The following is a 26,537-nucleotide window of genomic DNA, read 5'->3' on the forward strand; positions in this document are numbered from 1 at the left end:
CCCCTTTATAGCTGACAGGGCACTTCCGGGTCGGGGGCGCAGTAGTGGGGTGAATTTTTTTCATTTATTCACCTCCTCGCGAGTGCACGAAGGAGGGGCCCGCTCCCGTGGTGGTTTGAGCGCTCAGCCTGTCAGGCTCGCATACGGCCAGCTGCGAGCACGCAGCTCCTCGGTACTTGATGTCTGTTGCAAAAGTGTGCTTTTCCAGCGGAGGTGCAACACATCAATAAGAGATTTAAAAATATCAGTTCAACGTTGAGGGTCCCCCAGTTAAGGCTGAGGTGAAAAAAGTGGAGAAAAGGTAGCGCGAAATAACGTGAAAGAGTGTTCACGTGGGTGCAAAAGCTTACAGCACTTGGTATTCCCAGGTGGTCTCCCATCCAAGTACTAACCAGGCCCGACCCTGCTTAGCTTCCGAGATCGGACGAGATCGGGCGTTCTCAGGGTAGTATGGCCGTAAGCGAGAAAAGAAGTGAAAATCGTCCCCTTTATAGCTGACAGGGCACTTCCGGGTCGGGGGCGGAGTGGTGGGGTGAATTTTTTTCATTTATTCACCTCCTCCCGAGTGCACGAAGGAGGGGCCCGCTCCCGTGGTGGTTTGAGCGCTCAGCCTGTCAGGCTCGCATACGGTCCGCTGCGAGCACGCAGCTCCTCGGTACTTGATGTCTGTTGCAAAAGTGTGCTTTTCCAGCGGAGGTGCAACACATCAATAAGAGATTTAAAAATATCAGTTCAACGTTGAGGGTCCCCCAAATAAGGCTGAGGTGAAAAAAGTGGAGAAAAGGTAGCGCGAAATAACGTGAAAGAGTGTTCACGTGGGTGCAAAAGCTTACAGCACCTGGTATTCCCAGGCGGTCTCCCATCCAAGTACTAAACAGGCCCGACCCTGCTTAGCTTCCGAGATCGGACGAGATCGGGCTTTCTCAGGGTAGTATGGCCGTAAGCGAGAAAAGAAGTTAAAATTGTCCCCTTTATAGCTGACAGGGCACTTCCGGGTCGAGGGCGGAGTAGTGGGGTGAATTTTTTTTTTTATTTATTCACCTCCTCGCGGGTGCACGAAGGAGGGGCCCGCTCCCGTGGTGGTTTGAGCGCTCAGCCTGTCAGGCTCGCATACGGTCCGCTGCGAGCACGCAGCTCCTCGGTACTTGATGTCTGTTGCAAAAATTTGCTTTTCCAGTGGAGGTGCAAAAGCATCCAGCAGGCGGAAATCCCAAGCTGCTTCTTGTCCAAGTGCTATCATGACCGAGCCCCGTGCAGACGGCTCCCTCTGTTGGACATTATTTTATTCCAAAGAGACGTTGATCTGTCAAATCAACTTGAAGGAAACGATTTCAAAACACAGGATAAGTGAAAGTTGAATGACAAATGAAAGCCAAAATTTTAGGCAAGAGCAGTGATTTGTGTTGTGAATTGGATGCAAAAGCTTACAGCACCTGGTATTCCCAGGCGGTCTCCCATCCAAGTACTAACCAGGCCCGACCCTGCTTAGCTTCCGAGATCGGACGAGATCGGGTGTTCTCAGGGTAGTATGGCCGTAAGCGATGGAAAACGTGAAAATTGTCCCCTTTATAGCAGACAGGGCACTACCGGGTCGGGGGCGGAGTAGTGGGGTGAATTATTTTCATTTATTCACCTCCTCGCGGGTGCACGAAGGAGGGGCCCGCTCCCGTGGTGGTTTGAGCGCTCAGCCTGTCAGGCTCGCATACGGTCCGCTGCGAGCACGCAGCTCCTCGGTACTTGATGTCTGTTGCAAAAGTGTGCTTTTCCAGCGGAGGTGCAACACATCAATAAGAGATTTAAAAATGTCAGTTCAACGTTGTGGCTCTCCCAGTTAAGGCTGAGGTGAAATAGTGGAGAAATGGTAGCGCGAAATAACGTGAAAGAGTATTCACGTGGGTGCAAAAGCTTACAGCACCTGGTATTCCCAGGCGGTCTCCCATCCAAGTACTAACCAGGCCCGACCCTGCTTAGCTTCCGAGATCGGACGAGATCGGGCGTTCTCAGGGTAGTATGGCCGTAAGCGATGGAAAAGGTGAAATTTGTCCCCTTTATAGCAGACAGGGCACTTCCGGGTCGGGGGCGGAGTAGTGGGGTGAATTTTTTTCATTTATGCACCTCCTCGCGGGAGCACGAAGGAGGGGCCCGCTCCCGTGGTGGTTTGAGCGCTCAGCCTGTCAGGCTCGCATACGGTCCGCTGCGAGCACGCAGCTCCTCGGTACTTGATGTCTGTTGCAAAAGTGTCCTTTTCCAGCGGAGGTGCAACACATCAATAAGAGATTTAAAAATATCAGTTCAACGTTGAGGGTCCCCCAGTTAAGGCTGAGGTGAAAAAAGTGGAGAAAAGGTAGCGCGAAATAACGTGAAAGAGTGTTCACGTGGGTGCAAAAGCTTACAGCACCTGGTATTCCCAGGCGGTCTCCCATCCAAGTACTAACCAGGCCCGACCCTGCTTAGCTTCCGAGATCGGACGAGATCAGGCGTTCTCAGGGTAGTATGGCCGTAAGCGAGAAAAGAAGTTAAAATTGTCCCCTTTATAGCTGACAGGGCACTTCCGGGTCGGGGCCGGAGTAGTGGGGTGAATTTTTTTTTTATTTATTCACCTCCTCGCGGGTGCACGAAGGAGGGGCCCGCTCCCGTGGTGGTTTGAGCGCTCAGCCTGTCAGGCTCGCATACGGTCCGCTGCGAGCACGCAGCTCCTCGGTACTTGATGTCTGTTGCAAAAATTTGCTTTTCCAGTGGAGGTGCAAAAGCATCCAGCAGGCGGAAATCCCAAGCTGCTTCTTGTCCAAGTGCTATCATGACCGAGCCCAGTGCAGACGGCTCCCTCTGTTGGACATTATTTTATTCCAAAGAGACGTTGATCTGTCAAATCAACTTGAAGGAAACGATTTCAAAACACAGGATAAGTGAAAGTTGAATGACAAATGAAAGCCAAAATTTTAGGCAAGAGCAGTGATTTGTGTTGTGAATTGGATGCAAAAGCTTACAGCACCTGGTATTCCCAGGCGGTCTCCCATCCAAGTACTAACCAGGCCCGACCCTGCTTAGCTTCCGAGATCGGACGAGATCGGGCGTTCTCAGGGTAGTATGGCCGTAAGCGAGAAAAGAAGTGAAAATTGTCCCCTTTATAGCTGACAGGGCACTTCCGGGTCGGGGGCGGAGTAGTGGGGTGATTTTTTTTCATTTATTCACCTCCTCGCGAGTGCACGAAGGAGGGGCCCGCTCCCGTGGTGGTTTGAGCGCTCAGCCTGTCAGGCTCGCATACGGTCCGCTGCGAGCACGCAGCTCCTCGGTACTTGATGTCTGTTGCAAAATTTTGCTTTTCCAGTGGAGGTGCAACACATCAATAAGAGATTTAAAAATGTCAGTTCAACGTTGTGTCTCTCCCAGTTAAGGCTGAGGTGAAAAAGTGGAGAAAAGGTAGCGCGAAATAACGTGAAAGAGTGTTCACGTGGGTGCAAAAGCTTACAGCACCTGGTATTCCCAGGCGGTCTCCCATCCAAGTACTAACCAGGCCCGACCCTGCTTAGCTTCCGAGATCGGACGAGATCGGGCGTTCTCAGGGTAGTATGGCCGTAAGCGAGAAAAGAAGTTAAAATTGTCCCCTTTATAGCTGACAGGGCACTTCCGGGTCGGGGGCGGAGTGGTGGGGTGAATTTTTTTCATTTATTCACCTCCTCCCGAGTGCACGAAGGAGGGGCCCGCTCCCGTGGTGGTTTGAGCGCTCAGCCTGTCAGGCTCGCATACGGTCCGCTGCGAGCACGCAGCTCCTCGGTACTTGATGTCTGTTGCAAAAGTGTGCTTTTCCAGCGGAGGTGCAACACATCAATAAGAGATTTAAAAATGTCAGTTCAACGTTGTGGCTCTCCCAGTTAAGGCTGAGGTGAAAAAGTGGAGAAAAGGAAGCGCGAAATAACGTGAAAGAGTGTTCACGTGGGTGCAAAAGCTTACAGCACCTGGTATTCCCAGGCGGTCTCCCATCCAAGTACTAACCAGGCCCGACCCTGCTTAGCTTCCGAGATCGGACGAGATCGGGCGTTCTCAGGGTAGTATGGCCGTAAGCGAGAAAAGAAGTTAAATTGTCCCCTTTATAGCTGACAGGGCACTTCCGGGTCGGGGGCGGAATAGTGGGGTGAATTTTTTTTTTAATTATTCACCTCCTCGCGGGTGCACGAAGGAGGGGCCCGCTCCCGTGGTGGTTTGAGCGCTCAGCCTGTCAGGCTCGCATACGGTCCGCTGCGAGCACGCAGGTCCTCGGTACTTGATGTCTGTTGCAAAATTTTGCTTTTCCAGTGGAGGTGCAAAAGCATCCAGCAGGCGGAAATCCCAAGCTGCTTCTTGTCCAAGTGCTATCATGACCGAGCAGCGTGCAGACGGCTCCCTCTGTTGGACATTATTTTATTCCAAAGAGACGTTGATCTGTCAAATCAACTTGAAGGAAACGATTTCAAAACACAGGATAAGTGAAAGTTGAATGACAAATGAAAGCCAAAATTTTAGGGAAGAGCAGTGATTTGTGTTGTGAATTGGAGGTGGGTGCAAAAGCTTACAGCACCTGGTATTCCCAGGCGGTCTCCCATCCAAGTACTAACCAGGCCCGACCCTGCTTAGCTTCCGAGATCGGACGAGATCGGGCGTTCTCAGGGTAGTATGGCCGTAAGGGAGGGAAAACGTGAAAATTGTCCCCTTTATAGCAGACAGGGCACTACCGGGTCGGGGGCGGAGTAGTGGGGTGAATTTTTTTCATTTATTCACCTCCTCGCGGGTGCACGAAGGAGGGGCCCGCTCCCGTGGTGGTTTGAGCGCTCAGCCTGTCAGGCTCGCATACGGTCCGCTGCGAGCACGCAGCTCCTCGGTACTTGATGTCTGTTGCAAAAGTGTGCTTTTCCAGCGGAAGTGCAACACATCAATAAGAGATTTAAAAATATCAGTTCAACGTTGTGGGTCCCCCAGTTAAGGCTGAGGTGAAAAAAGTGGAGAAAAGGTAGCGCGAAATAACGTGAAAGAGTGTTCACGTGGGTGCAAAAGCTTACAGCACCTGGTATTCCCAGGCGGTCTCCCATCCAAGTACTAACCAGGCCCGACCCTGCTTAGCTTCCGAGATCGGACGAGATCGGGCGTTCTCAGGGTAGTATGGCCGTAAGCGAGAAAAAAAGTGAAAATTGTCCCCTTTATAGCTGACAGGGCACATCCGGGTCGGGGGCAGAGTAGTGGGGTGAATTTTTTTCATTTATTCACCTCCTCGCGAGTGCACGAAGGAGGGGGCCGCTCCCGTGGTGGTTTGAGCGCTCAGCCTGTCAGGCTCGCATACGGTCCGCTGCGAGCACGCAGCTCCTCGGTACTTGATGTCTGTTGCAAAAGTGTGCTTTTCCAGCGGAAGTGCAACACATCAATAAGAGATTTAAAAATATCAGTTCAACGTTGTGGGTCCCCCAGTTAAGGCTGAGGTGAAAAAAGTGGAGAAAAGGTAGCGCGAAATAACGTGAAAGAGTGTTCACGTGGGTGCAAAAGCTTACAGCACCTGGTATTCCCAGGCGGTCTCCCATCCAAGTACTAACCAGGCCCGACCCTGCTTAGCTTCCGAGATCGGACGAGATCGGGCGTTCTCAGGGTAGTATGGCCGTAAGCGAGAAAAGAAGTGAAAATTGTCCCTTTTATAGCTGACAGGGCACTTCCGGGTCGGGGGTGGAGTGGTGGGGTGAATTTTTTTCATTTATTCACCTCCTCCCGAGTGCACGAAGGAGGGGCCCGCTCCCGTGGTGGTTTGAGCGCTCAGCCTGTCAGGCTCGCATACGGTCCGCTGCGAGCACGCAGCTCCTCGGTACTTGATGTCTGTTGCAAAAGTGTGCTTTTCCAGCGGAGGTGCAACACATCAATAAGAGATTTAAATATATCAGTTCAACGTTGTGGCTCTCCCAGTTAAGGCTGAGGTGAAAAAGTGGAGAAAAGGAAGCGCGAAATAACGTGAAAGAGGGTTCACGTGGGTGCAAAAGCTTACAGCACCTGGTATTCCCAGGCGGTCTCCCATCCAAGTACTAACCAGGCCCGACCCTGCTTAGCTTCCGAGTTCGGACGAGATCGGGCGTTCTCAGGGTAGTATGGCCGTAAGCGAGAAAAGAAGTGAAAATCGTCCCTTTTATAGCTGACAGGGCACTTCCGGGTCGGGGGTGGAGTGGTGGGGTGAATTTTTTTCATTTATTCACCTCCTCCCGAGTGCACGAAGGAGGGGCCCGCTCCCGTGGTGGTTTGAGCGCTCAGCCTGTCAGGCTCGCATACGGTCCGCTGCGAGCACGCAGCTCCTCGGTACTTGATGTCTGTTGCAAAAGTGTGCTTTTCCAGCGGAGGTGCAACACATCAATAAGAGATTTAAATATATCAGTTCAACGTTGTGGCTCTCCCAGTTAAGGCTGAGGTGAAAAAGTGGAGAAAAGGAAGCGCGAAATAACGTGAAAGAGGGTTCACGTGGGTGCAAAAGCTTACAGCACCTGGTATTCCCAGGCGGTCTCCCATCCAAGTACTAACCAGGCCCGACCCTGCTTAGCTTCCGAGATCGGACGAGATCGGGCGTTCTCAGGGTAGTATGGCCGTAAGCGAGGGAAAACGTGAAAATTGTCCCCTTTGTAGCAGACAGGGCACTTCCGGGTCGGGGGCGGAGTAGTGGGGTGAATTTTTTTCATTTATTCACCTCATCGCGGGTGCACGAAGGAGGGGCCCGCTCCCGTGGTGGTTTGAGCGCTCAGCCTGTCAGGCTCGCATACGGTCCGCTGCGAGCACGCAGCTCCTCGGTACTTGATGTCTGTTGCAAAAGTGTGCTTTTCCAGCGGAGGTGCAACACATCAATAAGAGATTTAAAAATATCAGTTCAACGTTGTGGGTCCCCCAGTTAAGCTGAGGTGAAAAAAGTGGAGAAAAGGTAGCGCGAAATAACGTGAAAGAGTGTTCACGTGGGTGCAAAAGCTTACAGCACCTGGTATTCCCAGGCGGTCTCCCATCCAAGTACGAACCAGGCCCGACCCTGCTTAGCTTCCGAGATCGGACGAGATCGGGCGTTCTCAGGGTAGTATGGCCGTAAGCGAGAAAAGAAGTGAAAATTGTCCCTTTTATAGCTGACAGGGCACTTCCGGGTCGGGGGCGGAGTAGTGGGGTGATTTTTTTTCATTTATTCACCTCCTCGCGAGTGCACGAAGGAGGGGCCCGCTCCCGTGGTGGTTTGAGCGCTCAGCCTGTCAGGCTCGCATACGGTCCGCTGCGAGCACGCAGCTCCTCGGTACTTGATGTCTGTTGCAAAATTTTGCTTTTCCAGTGGAGGTGCAAAAGCATCCAGCAGGCGGAAATCCCAAGCTGCTTCTTGTCCAAGTGCTATCATGACCGAGCAGCGTGCAGACGGCTCCCTCTGTTGGACATTATTTTATTTCAAAGAGACGTTGATCTGTCAAATCAACTTGAAGGAAACGATTTCAAAACACAGGATAAGTGAAAGTTGAATGACAAATGAAAGCCAAAATTTTAGGCAAGAGCAGTGATTTGTGTTGTGAATTGGAGGTGGGTGCAAAAGCTTACAGCACCTGGTATTCCCAGGCGGTCTCCCATCCAAGTACTAACCAGGCCCGACCCTGCTTAGCTTCCGAGATCGGACGGGATGGAGCGTTCTCAGGGTAGTATGGCCGTAAGCGAGAAAAGAAGTGAAAATTGTCCCCTTTATAGCAGACAGGGCACTTCCGGGTCGGGGGCGGAGTCGTGGGGTGAATTTTTTTCATTTATTCACCTCCTCGCGGGTGCACGAAGGAGGGGCCCGCTCCCGTGGTGGTTTGAGCGCTCAGCCTGTCAGGCTCGCATACGGCCAGCTGCGAGCACGCAGCTCCTCGGTACTTGATGTCTGTTGCAAAAGTGTGCTTTTCCAGCGGAGGTGCAACACATCAATAAGAGATTTAAAAATATCAGTTCAACGTTGAGGGTCCCCCAGTTAAGGCTGAGGTGAAAAAAGTGGAGAAAAGGTAGCGCGAAATAACGTGAAAGAGTGTTCACGTGGGTGCAAAAGCTTACAGCACCTGGTATTCCCAGGCGGTCTCCCATCCAAGTACTAACCAGGCCCGACCCTGCTTAGCTTCCGAGATCGGACGAGATCGGGCGTTCTCAGGGTAGTATGGCCGTAAGCGAGGGAAAACGTGAAAATTGTCCCCTTTATAGCAGACAGGGCACTACCGGGTCGGGGGCGGAGTAGTGGGGTGAATTATTTTCATTTATTCACCTCCTCGCGGGTGCACGAAGGAGGGGCCCGCTCCCGTGGTGGTTTGAGCGCTCAGCCTGTCAGGCTCGCATACGGTCCGCTGCGAGCACGCAGCTCCTCGGTACTTGATGTCTGTTGCAAAAGTGTCCTTTTCCAGCGGAGGTGCAACACATCAATAAGAGATTTAAAAATATCAGTTCAACGTTGAGGGTCCCCCAGTTAAGGCTGAGGTGAAAAAAGTGGAGAAAAGGTAGCGCGAAATAACGTGAAAGAGTGTTCACGTGGGTGCAAAAGCTTACAGCACCTGGTATTCCCAGGCGGTCTCGAATCCAAGTACTAACCAGGCCCGACCCTGCTTAGCTTCCGAGATCGGACGAGATCGGGCGTTCTCAGGGTAGTATGGCCGTAAGCGAGAAAAGAAGTTAAAATTGTCCCCTTTATAGCTGACAGGGCACTTCCGGGTCGGAATAGTGGGGTGAATTTTTTTTTTAATTATTCACCTCCTCGCGGGTGCACGAAGGAGGGGCCCGCTCCCGTGGTGGTTTGAGCGCTCAGCCTGTCAGGCTCGCATACGGTCCGCTGCGAGCACGCAGCTCCTCGGTACTTGATGTCTGTTGCAAAATTTTGCTTTTCCAGTGGAGGTGCAAAAGCATCCAGCAGGCGGAAATCCCAAGCTGCTTCTTGTCCAAGTGCTATCAAGACCGAGCAGCGTGCAGACGGCTCCCTCTGTTGGACATTATTTTATTCCAAAGAGACGTTGATCTGTCAAATCAACTTCAAGGAAACGATTTCAAAACACAGTATAAGTGAAAGTTGAATGACAAATGAAAGCCAAAATTTTAGGGAAGAGCAGTGATTTGTGTTGTGAATTGGAGGTGGGTGCAAAAGCTTACAGCACCTGGTATTCCCAGGCGGTCTCCCATCCAAGTACGAACCAGGCCCGACCCTGCTTAGCTTCCGAGATCGGACGAGATCGGGCGTTCTCAGGGTAGTATGGCCGTAAGCGAGAAAAGAAGTGAAAATTGTCCCTTTTATAGCTGACAGGGCACTTCCGGGTCGGGGGCGGAGTAGTGGGGTGATTTTTTTTCATTTATTCACCTCCTCGCGAGTGCACGAAGGAGGGGCCCGCTCCCGTGGTGGTTTGAGCGCTCAGCCTGTCAGGCTCGCATACGGTCCGCTGCGAGCACGCAGCTCCTCGGTACTTGATGTCTGTTGCAAAAGTGTGCTTTTCCAGCGGAGGTGCAACACATCAATAAGAGATTTAAAAATGTCAGTTCAACGTTGTGGCTCTCCCAGTTAAGGCTGAGGTGAAAAAGTGGAGAAAAGGAAGCGCGAAATAACGTGAAAGAGTGTTCACGTGGGTGCAAAAGCTTACAGCACTTGGTATTCCCAGGCGGTCTCCCATCCAAGTACTAACCAGGCCCGACCCTGCTTAGCTTCCGAGATCGGACGAGATCGGGCGTTCTCAGGGTAGTATGGCCGTAAACGAGGGAAAACGTGAAAATTGTCCCCTTTATAGCAGACAGGGCACTTCCGGGTCGGGGGCGGAGTAGTGGGGTGAATTTTTTTCATTTATTCACCTCATCGCGGGTGCACGAAGGAGGGGCCCGCTCCCGTGGTGGTTTGAGCGCTCAGCCTGTCAGGCTCGCATACGGTCCGCTGCGAGCACGCAGCTCCTCGGTACTTGATGTCTGTTGCAAAAGTGTGCTTTTCCAGCGGAGGTGCAACACATCAATAAGAGATTTAAAAATATCAGTTCAACGTTGTGGGTCCCCCAGTTAAGCTGAGGTGAAAAAAGTGGAGAAAAGGTAGCGCGAAATAACGTGAAAGAGTGTTCACGTGGGTGCAAAAGCTTACAGCACCTGGTATTCCCAGGCGGTCTCCCATCCAAGTACGAACCAGGCCCGACCCTGCTTAGCTTCCGAGATCGGACGAGATCGGGCGTTCTCAGGGTAGTATGGCCGTAAGCGAGCGAAGAAGTGAAAATCGTCCCCTTTATAGCTGACAGGGCACTTCCGGGTCGGGGGCGGAGTAGTGGGGTGAATTTTTTTCATTTATTCACCTCCTCGCGAGTGCACGAAGGAGGGGCCCGCTCCCGTGGTGGTTTGAGCGCTCAGCCTGTCAGGCTCGCATACGGTCCGCTGCGAGCACGCAGCTCCTCGGTACTTGATGTCTGTTGCAAAAGTGTGCTTTTCCAGCGGAGGTGCAACACATCAATAAGAGATTTAAAAATGTCAGTTCAACGTTGTGGCTCTCCCAGTTAAGGCTGAGGTGAAATAGTGGAGAAAAGGTAGCGCGAAATAACGTGAAAGAGTATTCACGTGGGTGCAAAAGCTTACAGCACCTGGTATTCCCAGGCGGTCTCCCATCCAAGTACTAACCAGGCCCGACCCTGCTTAGCTTCCGAGATCGGACGAGATCGGGCGTTCTCAGGGTAGTATGGCCGTAAGCGATGGAAAAGGTGAAATTTGTCCCCTTTATAGCAGACAGGGCACTTCCGGGTCGGGGGCGGAGTAGTGGGGTGAATTTTTTTCATTTATTCACCTCCTCGCGGGAGCACGAAGGAGGGGCCCGCTCCCGTGGTGGTTTGAGCGCTCAGCCTGTCAGGCTCGCATACGGTCCGCTGCGAGCACGCAGCTCCTCGGTACTTGATGTCTGTTGCAAAAGTGTCCTTTTCCAGCGGAGGTGCAACACATCAATAAGAGATTTAAAAATATCAGTTCAACGTTGAGGGTCCCCCAGTTAAGGCTGAGGTGAAAAAAGTGGAGAAAAGGTAGCGCGAAATAACGTGAAAGAGTGTTCACGTGGGTGCAAAAGCTTACAGCACCTGGTATTCCCAGGCGGTCTCGAATCCAAGTACTAACCAGGCCCGACCCTGCTTAGCTTCCGAGATCGGACGAGATCGGGCGTTCTCAGGGTAGTATGGCCGTAAGCGAGAAAAGAAGTTAAAATTGTCCCCTTTATAGCTGACAGGGCACTTCCGGGTCGGAATAGTGGGGTGAATTTTTTTTTTAATTATTCACCTCCTCGCGGGTGCACGAAGGAGGGGCCCGCTCCCGTGGTGGTTTGAGCGCTCAGCCTGTCAGGCTCGCATACGGTCCGCTGCGAGCACGCAGCTCCTCGGTACTTGATGTCTGTTGCAAAATTTTGCTTTTCCAGTGGAGGTGCAAAAGCATCCAGCAGGCGGAAATCCCAAGCTGCTTCTTGTCCAAGTGCTATCAAGACCGAGCAGCGTGCAGACGGCTCCCTCTGTTGGACATTATTTTATTCCAAAGAGACGTTGATCTGTCAAATCAACTTCAAGGAAACGATTTCAAAACACAGTATAAGTGAAAGTTGAATGACAAATGAAAGCCAAAATTTTAGGGAAGAGCAGTGATTTGTGTTGTGAATTGGAGGTGGGTGCAAAAGCTTACAGCACCTGGTATTCCCAGGCGGTCTCCCATCCAAGTACGAACCAGGCCCGACCCTGCTTAGCTTCCGAGATCGGACGAGATCGGGCGTTCTCAGGGTAGTATGGCCGTAAGCGAGAAAAGAAGTGAAAATTGTCCCCTTTATAGCTGACAGGGCACTTCCGGGTCGGGGGCGCAGTAGTGGGGTGATTTTTTTTTCATTTATTCACCTCCTCGCGGGTGCACGAAGGAGGGGCCCGCTCCCGTGGTGGTTTGAGCGCTCAGCCTGTCAGGCTCGCATACGGTCCGCTGCGAGCACGCAGCTCCTCGGTACTTGATGTCTGTTGCAAAATTTTGCTTTTCCAGTGGAGGTGCAAAAGCATCCAGCAGGCGGAAATCCCAAGCTGCTTCTTGTCCAAGTGCTATCAAGACCGAGCAGCGTGCAGACGGCTCCCTCTGTTGGACATTATTTTATTCCAAAGAGACGTTGATCTGTCAAATCAACTTCAAGGAAACGATTTCAAAACACAGTATAAGTGAAAGTTGAATGACAAATGAAAGCCAAAATTTTAGGGAAGAGCAGTGATTTGTGTTGTGAATTGGAGGTGGGTGCAAAAGCTTACAGCACCTGGTATTCCCAGGCGGTCTCCCATCCAAGTACGAACCAGGCCCGACCCTGCTTAGCTTCCGAGATCGGACGAGATCGGGCGTTCTCAGGGTAGTATGGCCGTAAGCGAGAAAAGAAGTGAAAATTGTCCCCTTTATAGCTGACAGGGCACTTCCGGGTCGGGGGCGCAGTAGTGGGGTGATTTTTTTTTCATTTATTCACCTCCTCGCGGGTGCACGAAGGAGGGGCCCGCTCCCGTGGTGGTTTGAGCGCTCAGCCTGTCAGGCTCGCATACGGTCCGCTGCGAGCACGCAGCTCCTCGGTACTTGATGTCTGTTGCAAAAGTGTGCTTTTCCAGCGGAGGTGCAACACATCAATAAGAGATTTAAAAATGTCAGTTCAACGTTGTGGCTCTCCCAGTTAAGGCTGAGGTGAAAAAGTGGAGAAAAGGAAGCGCGAAATAACGTGAAAGAGTATTCACGTGGGTGCAAAAGCTTACAGCACCTGGTATTCCCAGGCGGTCTCCCATCCAAGTACTAACCAGGCCCGACCCTGCTTGGCTTCCGAGATCGGACGAGATCGGGCGTTCTCAGGGTAGTATGGCCGTAAGCGAGGGAAAACGTGAAAATTGTCCCCTTTATAGCAGACAGGGCACTACCGGGTCGGGGGCGGAGTAGTGGGGTGAATTCTTTTCATTTATTCACCTCCTCGTGGGTGCACGAAGGAGGGGCCCGCTCCCGTGGTGGTTTGAGCGCTCAGCCTGTCAGGCTCGCATACGGCCCGCTGCGAGCACGCAGCTCCTCGGTACTTGATGTCAGTTGCAAAAGTGTGCTTTTCCAGCGGAGGTGCAACACATCAATAAGAGATTTAAATATATCAGTTCAACGTTGTGGGTCCCCCAGTTAAGGCTGAGGTGAAAAAAGTGGAGAAAAGGTAGCGCGAAATAACGTGAAAGAGTGTTCACGTGGGTGCAAAAGCTTACAGCACCTGGTATTCCCAGGCGGTCTCCCATCCAAGTACTAACCAGGCCCGACCCTGCTTGGCTTCCGAGATCGGACGAGATCGGGCGTTCTCAGGGTAGTATGGCCGTAAGCGAGAAAAGAAGTGAAAATTGTCCCTTTTATAGCTGACAGGGCACTTCCGGGTCGGGGGTGGAGTGGTGGGGTGAATTTTTTTCATTTATTCACCTCCTCCCGAGTGCACGAAGGAGGGGCCCGCTCCCGTGGTGGTTTGAGCGCTCAGCCTGTCAGGCTCGCATACGGCCCGCTGCGAGCACGCAGCTCCTCGGTACTTGATGTCAGTTGCAAAAGTGTGCTTTTCCAGCGGAGGTGCAACACATCAATAAGAGATTTAAATATATCAGTTCAACGTTGTGGGTCCCCCAGTTAAGGCTGAGGTGAAAAAAGTGGAGAAAAGGTAGCGCGAAATAACGTGAAAGAGTGTTCACGTGGGTGCAAAAGCTTACAGCACCTGGTATTCCCAGGCGGTCTCCCATCCAAGTACTAAACAGGCCCGACCCTGCTTATGTAGCCACCCTAGGTGCAGCTACTAGTGGCACCCTTCTATTAAGTTGTCAGTCAAGGGGAAGTGTGTCAATCTATCAAATCTATTTGAGTTAGGGTGCACTACTTAAGGTCACAGCGAGATTGGCAACAGCAGACTCTAGTTAGAGTCAAGGGGAAACCTCCAACAGGAAGAAGACACACTGACTGAGGTTTTTATAAAAAAATATATTGGGTGAATATTTACAATAGGAGTAGATGGGAAACTGAACCAGAATGCATAAAGATGAAATGAAAAAAAAACATACAGTAAGTTAAATTGTTATCAGTTCTTATCAATTGTTTTTTGGGTATCAGATCTGACCCATAAAAAAACGACTGAGATCTCAGATTCAACAAAAAAAAGAGGGAAATCCTTTCAACTGTCCTACCACCCTCCAGCGGACGGGTGGCTTTGAAGTCCAAGATGTCCTTCACCAACGTCCCACGTGGCATCCAATCTCCAGACTACGTAGTCCAATCTTCTGATGGTCTATGAGTCCCAAAAAAAAAACAGCCAGGAACGTTATCGCTTCTAAACCCTTCTCTTGCCTTGAGAAGAAAAAAAAGAAAGATTGCCACAGGATTTAACTTACTATCTTGTACAGGTAGAGGTTCAAGGACTAGTTTTCATTTATCGTTCTTTCGTTTCGACCCGCCTGGGAAAAGTGCGAGAATGTTTCTGTCTCTCTCGCTAACGGGTCCTCGCTCCGAGCGCTGCGGTGCGGTGCGTTCATTGTCCCTCGGAAACAGCAGTATCACAAACAAATATCACCCTCCAGAACAAACAATAAAATAACAGCCTTATCAAGGCTGGGTTACACTCTCCCCCTCTAAACGGCATGAGTCCCTTCATGCCCCGTTACCCATCCTGGACATTATGAAGGCAATGCTGCAGCCTTCGAGAACGCAACACATAAAGCTTGTATAAAAGAATTAATGGCTAAGCTCAGTGGCTCTCCCAACTCATCATAGGTAAACTTTTTAGGTCGACGTCTTTCTCTACCAGAGCGTCGCAAGCCTACCGTCTCTACGTCAACATCATCAAGTTCGATAGCCTCAGCAATAGGTCTAGAGTCTGATGGAATGGAAACCCTGTCAGTCGGGGTGTTTGTCATGTGAGGTTTTTGGATATCAACTTCAACCTGGTCTGGACATCTAGCGTCTGTGGATGATAACTCACCACTACCCAAACCAGGAATCTCATGTTGTGAGGCCTTGTCAAATTTTTCAAAGTCAAGTGTCGATCTGTCTGGCACTGCAATATCAGAAGGTGACGCTCTGGGTTGAATATGTGTAGGAGCTTGAGATTTTGGGGGAAACTTTTCAGTTTGGACATAGGGGCCCTTCGTGATTATCTGTGGCTCCCACGAGCCAATATAAGTGTCCTCTTCATCACTCTCTTCTATGTCACTGTACACTGCTTCAGCATCACCGTCGATGGTTTTCATCTTGCTTCTTTTGCTTCGTGTCCAAATCTTTCTCAAATTTCCTCCTTGAGGATCTGATTCACTTTGGTCCACAACAGGTAAGAACCCACAAGGGAGAAGTAAATCCCTGTGTAAAGTGCGGTGAGGGCCATCTCCGGTTTCTGGTTTAACAACATAAACAGGACTGTCTCTGATGCGTCTTACAACTGTGTGAATGGTTCGTTCCCAACGGTCTGCAAGTTTGTGTTTTCCTCTGATGTTAACATTCCTTACCAGGACTCTGTCACCGACATAGAGCTCAGCAGCCCTTACCTTTTTGTCAAACCGTGTTTTATTCTTCTCACCCATCTTCTTCGAGTGTTCGGAAGCAAGAGCGTAGCTCTCCTGGAGGTTGTCACGAAGAGTTCTGACATAATCTGCATGTGATTTGGGGCCACTTTTACCGGGGTAAGTACCAAGGACAAGATCAATGGGCAATCGAGGCTGCCTGCCGAACATTAGTTCATATGGGGAATAACCTGTTGTGTCATTTTTTGTACAATTGTAGGCATGTGTCAAGGGCTTCACAAAGTCTCGCCAATGGGATTTGTCCTTTTCCTCTAATGTGCCCAACATGTCGAGCAGGGTCCGATTATAGCGTTCTACTGGGTTTGCCCGGGGATGATATGGAGTGGTACGAATCTTTTTTACCCCGACGAACTCACAAAGCTCCTTGACTAACTTAGATTCGAAGTCTCTGCCTTGATCACTGAGCAGGCGACAAGGGAAGCCATATGGAATGATCAAATTATCCCAAAGAGCTTTAGCTACCGTCTTAGCTCTCTGGTCTCTCGTAGGCACTGCTATGGCAAATTTCGTAAAATGATCCGTCAATACTAACACATTTCTTGTGTCTCGACTGTCTGGCTCAATGGACAAGTAATCCATACACACTAATTCAAGGGGATAAGTTGCATGGATGTTCTCCAGTGGAGCAGCCCTCTGGGGAATCCCCTTCCTCATGACACATCGGGGACATCTTTTGCATTTGTCTTCAATGGACATTGCCATTTTTGGCCAGTAAAACCTAGCTCGTGCAAGATGTAGGGCACGGTCAAAGCCAAGGTGACCAATCTCATCATGTACACCTCGCAAGGCTCTTTCACGGTACTGATGAGGTAATACCAACTGGTAGACAGGTGAATCTTTGTCTTTACACTTGCGATATAACACTCCATTACTGAGCTCCAGTTTGTTCCATTGGTTTAGCATGGCTTTAACATCAGTAGATTCACGCTTCATTTCCTTGGGTCCAGGTTTCACACCTCCTTCTAACAAGGTAATGACGCGAGCAATAGAAGGGTCAGCTCCTTGTTCTGTGCGCCAATCGGCATCTGTCATTGAGGGCAAGACGTCTTCCCCATAGGCTTCAGGAACTGCTGAAGGGTCAATAGCTAGGGACTCCACAACAACAACCGGTTCTGATGGAAATGGAACAGAATGGCGCTGACACAATGCAGTGAAAGTTCCATGGTCTACTTGGTTGGATGCCTCAATGAGGCGTTCTTTCATGTCATTAATTCGAGTTCTCTCCTTGCAAAGGGCCTCATCTTCATGAGGTGGCTCTTGTGGCCGCCGGGACAAGCCATCAGCATCTTTGTTTGCTTGACCTGCCCGGTACTTAATGGTGAAATGATACGTAGACAAGGCAGCCAACCATCTATGTCCAGCTGCATCCAGTTTGGCACTTGTCAAGACATATGTTAGGGGATTATTATCAGTCAGGACAACAAAAGAGGAACCATACAGGTAATCATTAAACTTGTCGCATACGGCCCACTTGAGGGCCAAGAATTCAAGTTTATGTGTGGGATAATTTTGTTCACTTTTGGAAAGCCCCCGACTAGCATAAGCAACTGCTCGAAGCTTCCCTCCCTGCTGTTGATACAGCACAGCTCCCAAACCATCCTGACAAGCGTCAGTGTGTAGTATGTATGGAAGTTGTGGGTCTGCAAAAGCGAGAATAGGTGCTGAGGTAAGTTTCTCAATGATCGAATGAAAAGCTGTCTCACACTCTGGAGTCCAGAGGTCAGCAAGTGAGTGATTGGGACGACGGGACAACTGGGATGGCTCTCGTTTGTAAATCTTTCCTCGTTTCTTTGGTGGATGATAGTTTGCAGTGAGGCGGTTAAGGGGTTTAGTTATCTTGGAGTATCCTTCAACAAAACGGCGATAGTATCCAGCGAAGCCTAGAAAAACCTTCAATTCTTTGAAAGTAGATGGACGTGGCCAGGTTTTCAAAGCTGAGATTTTGTCAGGATCGGTATGAACTCCACGTGCATCCACAACATGTCCTAAGTATTTCACTGAATCTCGAAAGAGTTGGCACTTTTCTGGGGACAACTTGAGTCCATAGTCTCTGAGACGTGACAACACCTTCATTAACCTGTTTTCGTGCTCCTCTAATGTGTCTGAGAACACAATTAGATCGTCCAGAAAAACAAGCACTTCGTTGAGGTGGAGGTCACCAACACACTTCTCCATGAGGCGTTGGAAAGTGCCTGGAGCATTTGTGACGCCTTGTGGCATCCTGTTAAACTCATAGAAGCCAAGGGGGCACACGAAAGCCGTCTTAGGCTTGTCCTCTTCGGCTACTTCGACTTGATAATAGCCAGACTTAAGGTCCATGACAGAGAACCACTTTGCTCCACTGAGAGCTGCAAAGGTCTCTTCAATATTCGGTAGGGCGTATGCATCTCTAATGGTCCTCATATTTAGCTTGCGATAGTCTATGCATAGGCGAATTGAGCCATTCTTTTTCTTAACTAAGACAATGGGTGAAGCGAAAGGGCTTTGAGACTCACGAATTATTCCAGCATCGAGTAACTGTCTGAGATGCTGCTTCACTGCTTCTCTGTCACTTGGGTGGATAGGTCTTGGTCTTTCTTTGAAAGGTGTCTCATCATGTAACCGGATCTGATGTTTTACAGCAGTGGTGTGGCCATACGACATTTCATCAAGGGCAAAAACTTCAGAAATAGATTGTAGCTTTTTCTGGATGCGCTCTTTCCATTCACATGGGATGGGAGACTCATCAAGACTGAATGGGGGTCTATTGGTTTCCTGTTCCGGTTGACTTGGGGAAAACTGAGCTTGCACAGATTCTAAAGGGGAAACCAGCTGGGCTGCACAAGCTTGAGCCACGACACTAGTTGGCCGTAATGTCACACTATGTTCGCTCACATTATGCACTATGACCGGTACTTTGGTACTGGCCCTAAAGGGGATGTCCACTAAAGTCGATTCGATTAGCAGTCCTCCTGGTAATCTGTACTGGTCATGCTGTTCAAGCACAAATCTTGTGTTCTGGTTCTTCCGTCCTAATCTCACAATCCCCATAAGGCACAATTTTTGGTTTGCAAGGATTGTGATTGGCTTCTTACTATGCAGCATGACAGGGTAGGAATGAGTATCACTTCTCTGTGCCTGGGCAACATGTTGGAGGATCATTGCAAACTGTTTAGAAGGTAAGATCTGAATAAACTTGGGCCCATTTTGCTCCACTAATTGCTCATGGAGTCGCAAAAGCACGTTTGTCCCAATCAGTAGTGGGATTCTACTGTTGAAGTGGCATTCAGGAACCACAAGTGCGAGTACGACCAATTGCTGCTCTTTTCCCGCTATGTGCTGTGGAAACGAAATGTTCGTTTGAATGTAGCCTAAGTATGGGACATTTTGTCCTCCAGCTCCTTCAATCTCAAGAATAGTGTGGATGGGTTGGATGAGAAGATGGGAAAGGTGCTCTTTGTGAAAAGTTTCAGAAATTGTCGTCACTTGTGAACCGGAATCTATTATGGATTCGCATGGCGTACCTTCAACAAGTACAGAGGCTGCACAGCGTGGCCCTATAAGACCTTGGGGTAACATCAATTGAGGGTTAAAAATGTCAACAGGTTGGGTTTGGCATTCAATGCCCAGGGATTTGGGACTCAGAGAATCAAGGGTTTCAACTCCTGGACGTCCCACCGCAGGAGCTGTCACTAGTTTAAAGGAAAAGGAGCTGTAGTTTGTCTTGCAGCAAAGTCTGCTTGTTTCTTCTTTAACTCTGCATTCCTTTTCTTGACAAGCGTGGGATTTGGCTCATTCGTGCAATGGACTGCTATATGATTTCCTTCCCCACACTTGAAACAAAACCATGCACGAGGCATTCCAGGGATTCTTGTAGAGGCCTGTGTTTGTCTCATATTTACAGCCGAGAACTCCTTCGGATTGGGGGGTTCGGATTTGCATGTAACCTTCTGGTTCTGGACAAGTATTTGAACTTGTCTGGTCAATTCAGCAATTTGATTTTCAAGTTTAGCAGTTTCATTTGGGGGTTGCTCAATGGGTTGTGGGGATACAGCGGTGTTTGTCAGTAGGGTGGTGTCTCTCTCTTTTTTGCTCAACTTATCGACTTGTCTCATGAGTTCATTGATTTTCAAATCAAGTTTCACAGTTTCGTTATCTGATGAAGTGGGGCCTACAAGCGGTACTTGGTCAAAGACTGGAATGCCAAATGCAGAGTGGGCATGTGCAGCAGCCTTTGTTGTACCCAAATGTTTCTTCATACGATCAAACTTGGCTGACCGTCGGTCTTCTTCTGTCCTCAACATGAGAAGGAGGTCAGGGAATGAGGGAGGAGAACCCTTTTTCCCTTCAAGTTGGAGACCTATTATCAAACTCTGGTCCCAGCAACCCCGAATAAATTGTTTAAGGAGCAGCCCATCTGCATTCGTAGCAGCTGCTCCCCCTCTAAAAATTACTCTGGTGAGAAGACTGTGGAGGCGGCTCAAGAAAGCAGAGGATTTTTCTCCGCTGTTTTGGTTCGAGCAAAGAAAGGAAGTGAAGAGTTCTTCTCCATCCTCGACAACACCGAAAGCAGATTCTAGCTGATCGACATAAGTGTTTGGTGACGCAGTGACACCAAGGGGCTTTACAATTTCAGAAGCAGGGCTGAGCAAGCTCTCAAGGATCCTCCTCACCTTGTGTGCATCAGTCAAAGAAGAGTCACTGAGTAAGAGATCGACTTGGCTGCGCCATGTCTCATAATCCACTTCACCGTTGGGCCTAGGACTTCGACCTGAGAAAGTGCGTATTCTCGTGTGTGATGTGTGAGTTGGCTCACTACGTACAATGTGCTCAACTACTACCTTCTGAACATGAGGAGGGTTGTAAAGGCTCTCATCTATGCGGACATTCCTAGGGCTAAAAGCGCTACTGGGTTCCATTGGTTCACTTCGATCGGAATAGTGAGTGGCAGTGTCAACATTCTGGTCGTCATTCGATTGTGTTGCAATCTTTGGTGTGGGGTCTGTCTGTGATTCACTTTGAAGAAAGCTAAGGAAGCCAACCTTCCCACTACTCCCCATAGACTCAAGTTCCCTAAGGTATCGACGGGCCACTTCTTTGCCCATCTCGCCTTGAGTGATGTCTCTAACAGTTTTAGAAGTCCAAACTGAACTTGGATCGACAGGGCTTACAAGTCCCCCTAAAGTCAATGGATCAATTTTCAGAATAGCCTGTTCTGATTCATAGACAACAAGAGTTCTGCCTTTAGGCTGATGTAACTCATCAGGAACTCGAATGACCTGAGCTATTTTGCCATTTATCACAAACACATCAGAAATGTTATCATCGGTGCAAATTTGTTCAACCCCTGTAACAAACAAGGTTTTCTGACCATCAATTCCAAATCGTTCACAAAGATCCATTTTTTTCTTTGCAAAGAAAATCAAATAGACTAACCTGTCACCTGTGTCTTTGGGGTTGCGTTGGAGGTAACTAAGCTGCTATGCCAATCTCCTGGCTGGCTCGCCAAATAGTGTAGCCACCCTAGGTGCAGCTACTAGTGGCACCCTTCTATTAAGTTGTCAGTCAAGGGGAAGTGTGTCAATCTATCAAATCTATTTGAGTTAGGGTGCACTACTTAAGGTCACAGCGAGATTGGCAACAGCAGACTCTAGTTAGAGTCAAGGGGAAACCTCCAACAGGAAGAAGACACACTGACTGAGGTTTTTATAAAAAAATATATTGGGTGAATATTTACAATAGGAGTAGATGGGAAACTGAACCAGAATGCATAAAGATGAAATGAAAAAAAAACATACAGTAAGTTAAATTGTTATCAGTTCTTATCAATTGTTTTTTGGGTATCAGATCTGACCCATAAAAAAACGACTGAGATCTCAGATTCAACAAAAAAAAGAGGGAAATCCTTTCAACTGTCCTACCACCCTCCAGCGGACGGGTGGCTTTGAAGTCCAAGATGTCCTTCACCAACGTCCCACGTGGCATCCAATCTCCAGACTACGTAGTCCAATCTTCTGATGGTCTATGAGTCCCAAAAAAAAAACAGCCAGGAACGTTATCGCTTCTAAACCCTTCTCTTGCCTTGAGAAGAAAAAAAAGAAAGATTGCCACAGGATTTAACTTACTATCTTGTACAGGTAGAGGTTCAAGGACTAGTTTTCATTTATCGTTCTTTCGTTTCGACCCGCCTGGGAAAAGTGCGAGAATGTTTCTGTCTCTCTCGCTAACGGGTCCTCGCTCCGAGCGCTGCGGTGCGGTGCGTTCATTGTCCCTCGGAAACAGCAGTATCACAAACAAATATCACCCTCCAGAACAAACAATAAAATAACAGCCTTATCAAGGCTGGGTTACACTTAGCTTCCGAGATCGGACGAGATCGGGCTTTCTCAGGGTAGTATGGCCGTAAGCGAGAAAAGAAGTTAAAATTGTCCCCTTTATAGCTGACAGGGCACTTCCGGGTCGAGGGCGGAGTAGTGGGGTGAATTTTTTTTTTATTTATTCACCTCCTCGCGGGTGCACGAAGGAGGGGCCCGCTCCCGTGGTGGTTTGAGCGCTCAGCCTGTCAGGCTCGCATACGGTCCGCTGCGAGCACGCAGCTCCTCGGTACTTGATGTCTGTTGCAAAAATTTGCTTTTCCAGTGGAGGTGCAAAAGCATCCAGCAGGCGGAAATCCCAAGCTGCTTCTTGTCCAAGTGCTATCATGACCGAGCCCCGTGCAGACGGCTCCCTCTGTTGGACATTATTTTATTCCAAAGAGACGTTGATCTGTCAAATCAACTTGAAGGAAACGATTTCAAAACACAGGATAAGTGAAAGTTGAATGACAAATGAAAGCCAAAATTTTAGGCAAGAGCAGTGATTTGTGTTGTGAATTGGATGCAAAAGCTTACAGCACCTGGTATTCCCAGGCGGTCTCCCATCCAAGTACTAACCAGGCCCGACCCTGCTTAGCTTCCGAGATCGGACGAGATCGGGCGTTCTCAGGGTAGTATGGCCGTAAGCGAGAAAAGAAGTGAAAATTGTCCCCTTTATAGCTGACAGGGAACTTCCGGGTCGGGGGCGGAGTAGTGGGGTGATTTTTTTTCATTTATTCACCTCCTCGCGAGTGCACGAAGGAGGGGCCCGCTCCCGTGGTGGTTTGAGCGCTCAGCCTGTCAGGCTCGCATACGGTCCGCTGCGAGCACGCAGCTCCTCGGTACTTGATGTCTAATGCAAAATTTTGCTTTTCCAGTGGAGGTGCAACACATCAATAAGAGATTTAAAAATGTCAGTTCAACGTTGTGTCTCTCCCAGTTAAGGCTGAGGTGAAAAAGTGGAGAAAAGGTAGCGCGAAATAACGTGAAAGAGTGTTCACGTGGGTGCAAAAGCCTACAGCACCTGGTATTCCCAGGCGGTCTCCCATCCAAGTACTAACCAGGCCCGACCCTGCTTAGCTTCCGAGATCGGACGAGATCGGGCGTTCTCAGGGTAGTATGGCCGTAAGCGAGAAAAGAAGTTAAAATTGTCCCCTTTACAGCTGACAGGGCACTTCCGGGTCGGGGGCGGAGTAGTGGGGTGAATTTTTTTTTTTATTTATTCACCTCCTCGCGGGTGCACGAAGGAGGGGCCCGCTCCCGTGGTGGTTTGAGCGCTCAGCCTGTCAGGCTCGCATACGGTCCGCTGTGAGCACGCAGCTCCTCGGTACTTGATGTCTGTTGCAAAAATTTGCTTTTCCAGTGGAGGTGCAAAAGCATGCAGCAGGCGGAAATCCCAAGCTGCTTCTTGTCCAAGTGCTATCATGACCGAGCAGCGTGCAGACGGCTCCCTCTGTTGGACATTATTTTATTCCAAAGAGACGTTGATCTGTCAAATCAACTTGAAGGAAACGATTTCAAAACACAGGATAAGTGAAAGTTGAATGACAAATGAAAGCCAAAATTTTAGGCAAGAGCAGTGATTTGTGTTGTGAATTGGAGGTGGGTGCAAAAGCTTACAGCACCTGGTATTCCCAGGCGGTCTCCCATCCAAGTACTAACCAGGCCCGACCCTGCTTAGCTTCCGAGATCGGACGAGATCGGGCGTTCTCAGGGTAGTATGGCCGTAAGCGAGAAGAGAGGTGAAAATTGTCCCCTTTATAGCTGACAGGGCACTTCCGGGTCGGGGGCGCAGTAGTGGGGTCAATTTTTTTCATTTATTCACCTCCTCGCGAGTGCACGAAGGAGGGGCCCGCTCCCGTGGTGGTTTGAGCGCTCAGCCTGTCAGGCTCGCATACGGCCCGCTGCGAGCACGCAGCTCCTCGGTACTTGATGTCTGTTGCAAAAGTGTGCTTTTCCAGCGGAGGTGCAACACATCAATAAGAGATTTAAAAATATCAGTTCAACGTTGTGGGTCCCCCAGTTAAGGCTGAGGTGAAAAAAGTGGAGAAAAGGTAGCGCGAAATAACGTGAAAGAGTGTTCACGTGGGTGCAAAAGCTTACAGCACCTGGTATTCCCAGGCGGTCTCCCATCCAAGTACTAACCAGGCCCGACCCTGCTTAGCTTCCGAGATCGGACGAGATCGGGCGTTCTCAGGGTAGTATGGCCGTAAGCGAGAAAAAAAAGTGAAAATTGTCCCTTTTATAGCTGACAGGGCACTTCCGGGTCGGGGGCGGAGTAGTGGGGTGATTTTTTTTCATTTATTCACCTCCTCGCGAGTGCACGAAGGAGGGGCCCGCTCCCGTGGTGGTTTGAGCGCTCAGCCTGTCAGGCTCGCATACGGTCCGCTGCGAGCACGCAGCTCCTCGGTACTTGATGTCTGTTGCAAAATTTTGCTTTTCCAGTGGAGGTGCAAAAGCATCCAGCAGGCGGAAATCCCAAGCTGCTTCTTGTCCAAGTGCTATCATGACCGAGCAGCGTGCAGACGGCTCCCTCTGTTGGACATTATTTTATTCCAAAGAGACGTTGATCTGTCAAATCAACTTGAAGGAAACGATTTCAAAACACAGGATAAGTGAAAGTTGAATGACAAATGAAAGCCAAAATTTTAGGCAAGAGCAGTGATTTGTGTTGTGAATTGGAGTTGGGTGCAAAAGCTTACAGCACCTGGTATTCCCAGGCGGTCTCCCATCCAAGTACTAACCAGGCCCGACCCTGCTTAGCTTCCGAGATCGGACGAGATCGGGCGTTCTCAGGGTAGTATGGCCGTAAGGGAGGGAAAACGTGAAAATTGTCCCCTTTATAGCAGACAGGGCACTACCGGGTCGGGGGTGGAGTGGTGGGGTGAATTTTTTTCATTTATTCACCTCCTCCCGAGTGCACGAAGGAGGGGCCCGCTCCCGTGGTGGTTTGAGCGCTCAGCCTGTCAGGCTCGCATACGGTCCGCTGCGAGCACGCAGCTCCTCGGTACTTGATGTCTGTTGCAAAAGTGTGCTTTTCCAGCGGAGGTGCAACACATCAATAAGAGATTTAAATATATCAGTTCAACGTTGTGGCTCTCCCAGTTAAGGCTGAGGTGAAAATGTGGAGAAAAGGAAGCGCGAAATAACGTGAAAGAGGGTTCACGTGGGTGCAAAAGCTTACAGCACCTGGTATTCCCAGGCGGTCTCCCATCCAAGTACTAACCAGGCCCGACCCTGCTTAGCTTCCGAGATCGGACGAGATCGGGCGTTCTCAGGGTAGTATGGCCGTAAGCGAGAAAAGAAGTGAAAATTGTCCCTTTTATAGCTGACAGGGCACTTCCGGGTCGGGGGTGGAGTGGTGGGGTGAATTTTTTTCATTTATTCACCTCCTCCCGAGTGCACGAAGGAGGGGCCCGCTCCCGTGGTGGTTTGAGCGCTCAGCCTGTCAGGCTCGCATACGGTCCGCTGCGAGCACGCAGCTCCTCGGTACTTGATGTCTGTTGCAAAAGTGTGCTTTTCCAGCGGAGGTGCAACACATCAATAAGAGATTTAAAAATGTCAGTTCAACGTTGTGGCTCTCCCAGTTAAGGCTGAGGTGAAAAAGTGGAGAAAAGGAAGCGCGAAATAACGTGAAAGAGGGTTCACGTGGGTGCAAAAGCTTACAGCACCTGGTATTCCCAGGCGGTCTCCCATCCAAGTACTAACCAGGCCCGACCCTGCTTAGCTTCCGAGATCGGACGAGATTTGGCGTTCTCAGGGTAGTATGGCCTTAAGCGAGATAAAAAGTGAAAATTGTCCCTTTTATAGCTGACAGGGCACTTCCGGGTCGGGGGTGGATTGGTGGGGTGAATTTTTTTCATTTATTCACCTCCTCCCGAGTGCACGAAGGAGGGGCCCGCTCCCGTGGTGGTTTGAGCGCTCAGCCTGTCAGGCTCGCATACGGTCCGCTGCGAGCACGCAGCTCCTCGGTACTTGATGTCTGTTGCAAAAGTGTGCTTTTCCAGCGGAGGTGCAACACATCAATAAGAGATTTAAAAATATCAGTTCAACGTTGTGGGTCCCCCAGTTAAGGCTGAGGTGAAAAAAGTGGAGAAAAGGTAGCGCGAAATAACGTGAAAGAGTGTTCACGTGGGTGCAAAAGCTTACAGCACTTGGTATTCCCAGGCGGTCTCCCATCCAAGTACTAACCAGGCCCGACCCTGCTGAGCTTCCGAGATCGGACGAGATCGGGCGTTCTCAGGGTAGTATGGCCGTAAGCGAGAAAAGAAGTGAAAATTGTCCCCTTTATAGCTGACAAGGCAGTTCCGGGTCGGGGGCGGAGTGGTGGGGTGAATTTTTTTCATTTATTCACCTCCTCCCGAGTGCACGAAGGAGGGGCCCGCTCCCGTGGTGGTTTGAGCGCTCAGCCTGTCAGGCTCGCATACGGTCCGCTGCGAGCACGCAGCTCCTCGGTACTTGATGTCTGTTGCAAAATTTTGCTTTTCCAGTGGAGGTGCAACACATCAATAAGAGATTTAAAAATATCAGTTCAACGTTGTGGGTCCCCCAGTTAAGGCTGAGGTGAAAAAAGTGGAGAAAAGGTAGCGCGAAATAACGTGAAAGAGTGTTCACGTGGGTGCAAAAGCTTACAGCACCTGGTATTCCCAGGCGGTCTCCC

At 49.9% G+C, this 26,537-nt stretch overlaps 34 non-coding genes and 1 pseudogene across 34 annotated transcripts in view; all 35 read right to left on the reverse strand.

The window, feature by feature from the left end:
- Nucleotides 1–343: 343 nt before the first annotated feature.
- Nucleotides 344–462, reverse strand: LOC147188149 (5S ribosomal RNA). Its single transcript, XR_015098162.1, has one exon. It is a non-coding gene; the product is annotated as a 5S ribosomal RNA (ribosomal RNA).
- A 364-nt stretch (nucleotides 463–826) lies between these two features.
- LOC147188150 (5S ribosomal RNA) lies at nucleotides 827–945 on the reverse strand. Its single transcript, XR_015098303.1, has one exon. It is a non-coding gene; the product is annotated as a 5S ribosomal RNA (ribosomal RNA).
- Nucleotides 946–1,421: 476 nt separating this feature from the next.
- Nucleotides 1,422–1,540, reverse strand: LOC147188151 (5S ribosomal RNA). Its single transcript, XR_015098644.1, has one exon. It is a non-coding gene; the product is annotated as a 5S ribosomal RNA (ribosomal RNA).
- Nucleotides 1,541–1,903: 363 nt separating this feature from the next.
- On the reverse strand, nucleotides 1,904–2,022 carry LOC147188152 (5S ribosomal RNA). The gene has a single exon (XR_015097941.1). It is a non-coding gene; the product is annotated as a 5S ribosomal RNA (ribosomal RNA).
- A 364-nt stretch (nucleotides 2,023–2,386) lies between these two features.
- LOC147188153 (5S ribosomal RNA) lies at nucleotides 2,387–2,505 on the reverse strand. Its single transcript, XR_015097955.1, has one exon. It is a non-coding gene; the product is annotated as a 5S ribosomal RNA (ribosomal RNA).
- Nucleotides 2,506–2,980: 475 nt separating this feature from the next.
- LOC147188154 (5S ribosomal RNA) lies at nucleotides 2,981–3,099 on the reverse strand. The gene has a single exon (XR_015097953.1). It is a non-coding gene; the product is annotated as a 5S ribosomal RNA (ribosomal RNA).
- A 363-nt stretch (nucleotides 3,100–3,462) lies between these two features.
- Nucleotides 3,463–3,581, reverse strand: LOC147188155 (5S ribosomal RNA). The gene has a single exon (XR_015097966.1). It is a non-coding gene; the product is annotated as a 5S ribosomal RNA (ribosomal RNA).
- Nucleotides 3,582–3,944: 363 nt separating this feature from the next.
- Nucleotides 3,945–4,063, reverse strand: LOC147188156 (5S ribosomal RNA). The gene has a single exon (XR_015097977.1). It is a non-coding gene; the product is annotated as a 5S ribosomal RNA (ribosomal RNA).
- A 480-nt stretch (nucleotides 4,064–4,543) lies between these two features.
- Nucleotides 4,544–4,662, reverse strand: LOC147188157 (5S ribosomal RNA). Its single transcript, XR_015098046.1, has one exon. It is a non-coding gene; the product is annotated as a 5S ribosomal RNA (ribosomal RNA).
- Nucleotides 4,663–5,026: 364 nt separating this feature from the next.
- On the reverse strand, nucleotides 5,027–5,145 carry LOC147188158 (5S ribosomal RNA). The gene has a single exon (XR_015097988.1). It is a non-coding gene; the product is annotated as a 5S ribosomal RNA (ribosomal RNA).
- Nucleotides 5,146–5,509: 364 nt separating this feature from the next.
- LOC147188159 (5S ribosomal RNA) lies at nucleotides 5,510–5,628 on the reverse strand. The gene has a single exon (XR_015097999.1). It is a non-coding gene; the product is annotated as a 5S ribosomal RNA (ribosomal RNA).
- A 363-nt stretch (nucleotides 5,629–5,991) lies between these two features.
- Nucleotides 5,992–6,110, reverse strand: LOC147188160 (5S ribosomal RNA). The gene has a single exon (XR_015098027.1). It is a non-coding gene; the product is annotated as a 5S ribosomal RNA (ribosomal RNA).
- A 363-nt stretch (nucleotides 6,111–6,473) lies between these two features.
- Nucleotides 6,474–6,592, reverse strand: LOC147188161 (5S ribosomal RNA). The gene has a single exon (XR_015098010.1). It is a non-coding gene; the product is annotated as a 5S ribosomal RNA (ribosomal RNA).
- Nucleotides 6,593–6,955: 363 nt separating this feature from the next.
- Nucleotides 6,956–7,074, reverse strand: LOC147188162 (5S ribosomal RNA). Its single transcript, XR_015098007.1, has one exon. It is a non-coding gene; the product is annotated as a 5S ribosomal RNA (ribosomal RNA).
- A 479-nt stretch (nucleotides 7,075–7,553) lies between these two features.
- On the reverse strand, nucleotides 7,554–7,672 carry LOC147188163 (5S ribosomal RNA). The gene has a single exon (XR_015098402.1). It is a non-coding gene; the product is annotated as a 5S ribosomal RNA (ribosomal RNA).
- A 364-nt stretch (nucleotides 7,673–8,036) lies between these two features.
- Nucleotides 8,037–8,155, reverse strand: LOC147188164 (5S ribosomal RNA). The gene has a single exon (XR_015098021.1). It is a non-coding gene; the product is annotated as a 5S ribosomal RNA (ribosomal RNA).
- A 364-nt stretch (nucleotides 8,156–8,519) lies between these two features.
- On the reverse strand, nucleotides 8,520–8,638 carry LOC147188165 (5S ribosomal RNA). The gene has a single exon (XR_015098476.1). It is a non-coding gene; the product is annotated as a 5S ribosomal RNA (ribosomal RNA).
- Nucleotides 8,639–9,113: 475 nt separating this feature from the next.
- On the reverse strand, nucleotides 9,114–9,232 carry LOC147188166 (5S ribosomal RNA). Its single transcript, XR_015098008.1, has one exon. It is a non-coding gene; the product is annotated as a 5S ribosomal RNA (ribosomal RNA).
- A 363-nt stretch (nucleotides 9,233–9,595) lies between these two features.
- Nucleotides 9,596–9,714, reverse strand: LOC147188167 (5S ribosomal RNA). The gene has a single exon (XR_015098285.1). It is a non-coding gene; the product is annotated as a 5S ribosomal RNA (ribosomal RNA).
- Nucleotides 9,715–10,077: 363 nt separating this feature from the next.
- Nucleotides 10,078–10,196, reverse strand: LOC147188168 (5S ribosomal RNA). The gene has a single exon (XR_015098009.1). It is a non-coding gene; the product is annotated as a 5S ribosomal RNA (ribosomal RNA).
- A 363-nt stretch (nucleotides 10,197–10,559) lies between these two features.
- LOC147188169 (5S ribosomal RNA) lies at nucleotides 10,560–10,678 on the reverse strand. Its single transcript, XR_015098033.1, has one exon. It is a non-coding gene; the product is annotated as a 5S ribosomal RNA (ribosomal RNA).
- Nucleotides 10,679–11,042: 364 nt separating this feature from the next.
- LOC147188170 (5S ribosomal RNA) lies at nucleotides 11,043–11,161 on the reverse strand. Its single transcript, XR_015098477.1, has one exon. It is a non-coding gene; the product is annotated as a 5S ribosomal RNA (ribosomal RNA).
- Nucleotides 11,162–11,636: 475 nt separating this feature from the next.
- LOC147188171 (5S ribosomal RNA) lies at nucleotides 11,637–11,755 on the reverse strand. Its single transcript, XR_015098011.1, has one exon. It is a non-coding gene; the product is annotated as a 5S ribosomal RNA (ribosomal RNA).
- Nucleotides 11,756–12,235: 480 nt separating this feature from the next.
- LOC147188172 (5S ribosomal RNA) lies at nucleotides 12,236–12,354 on the reverse strand. The gene has a single exon (XR_015098012.1). It is a non-coding gene; the product is annotated as a 5S ribosomal RNA (ribosomal RNA).
- Nucleotides 12,355–12,718: 364 nt separating this feature from the next.
- LOC147188173 (5S ribosomal RNA) lies at nucleotides 12,719–12,837 on the reverse strand. Its single transcript, XR_015097900.1, has one exon. It is a non-coding gene; the product is annotated as a 5S ribosomal RNA (ribosomal RNA).
- A 364-nt stretch (nucleotides 12,838–13,201) lies between these two features.
- Nucleotides 13,202–13,320, reverse strand: LOC147188174 (5S ribosomal RNA). The gene has a single exon (XR_015097901.1). It is a non-coding gene; the product is annotated as a 5S ribosomal RNA (ribosomal RNA).
- Nucleotides 13,321–22,407: 9,087 nt separating this feature from the next.
- Nucleotides 22,408–22,526, reverse strand: LOC147188175 (5S ribosomal RNA). Its single transcript, XR_015098044.1, has one exon. It is a non-coding gene; the product is annotated as a 5S ribosomal RNA (ribosomal RNA).
- A 363-nt stretch (nucleotides 22,527–22,889) lies between these two features.
- Nucleotides 22,890–23,008, reverse strand: LOC147188176 (5S ribosomal RNA). Its single transcript, XR_015097894.1, has one exon. It is a non-coding gene; the product is annotated as a 5S ribosomal RNA (ribosomal RNA).
- Nucleotides 23,009–23,490: 482 nt separating this feature from the next.
- Nucleotides 23,491–23,609, reverse strand: LOC147188177 (5S ribosomal RNA). The gene has a single exon (XR_015098056.1). It is a non-coding gene; the product is annotated as a 5S ribosomal RNA (ribosomal RNA).
- A 364-nt stretch (nucleotides 23,610–23,973) lies between these two features.
- On the reverse strand, nucleotides 23,974–24,092 carry LOC147188178 (5S ribosomal RNA). Its single transcript, XR_015098068.1, has one exon. It is a non-coding gene; the product is annotated as a 5S ribosomal RNA (ribosomal RNA).
- Nucleotides 24,093–24,572: 480 nt separating this feature from the next.
- LOC147188179 (5S ribosomal RNA) lies at nucleotides 24,573–24,691 on the reverse strand. Its single transcript, XR_015098047.1, has one exon. It is a non-coding gene; the product is annotated as a 5S ribosomal RNA (ribosomal RNA).
- Nucleotides 24,692–25,054: 363 nt separating this feature from the next.
- On the reverse strand, nucleotides 25,055–25,173 carry LOC147188180 (5S ribosomal RNA). The gene has a single exon (XR_015098080.1). It is a non-coding gene; the product is annotated as a 5S ribosomal RNA (ribosomal RNA).
- A 363-nt stretch (nucleotides 25,174–25,536) lies between these two features.
- Nucleotides 25,537–25,655, reverse strand: LOC147188181 (5S ribosomal RNA; annotated as a pseudogene).
- Nucleotides 25,656–26,019: 364 nt separating this feature from the next.
- On the reverse strand, nucleotides 26,020–26,138 carry LOC147188182 (5S ribosomal RNA). The gene has a single exon (XR_015098440.1). It is a non-coding gene; the product is annotated as a 5S ribosomal RNA (ribosomal RNA).
- Nucleotides 26,139–26,502: 364 nt separating this feature from the next.
- The window catches only part of LOC147188183 (5S ribosomal RNA), a 119-nt gene continuing 84 nt past the window's right edge, over nucleotides 26,503–26,537 (reverse strand). The window contains exon 1 of the ribosomal RNA XR_015098091.1: nucleotides 26,503–26,537. This exon is cut by the window's right edge and continues 84 nt beyond it. This is a non-coding gene — a ribosomal RNA (5S ribosomal RNA).

The sequence above is a fragment of the Hippocampus guttulatus genome, chromosome 20 (genome assembly GCF_054856545.1).
Source record: "Hippocampus guttulatus isolate MCC_2025c chromosome 20, RoL_Hgut_1.0, whole genome shotgun sequence".
In the NCBI taxonomy this organism is placed as follows: Eukaryota; Metazoa; Chordata; class Actinopteri; order Syngnathiformes; family Syngnathidae; genus Hippocampus; species Hippocampus guttulatus.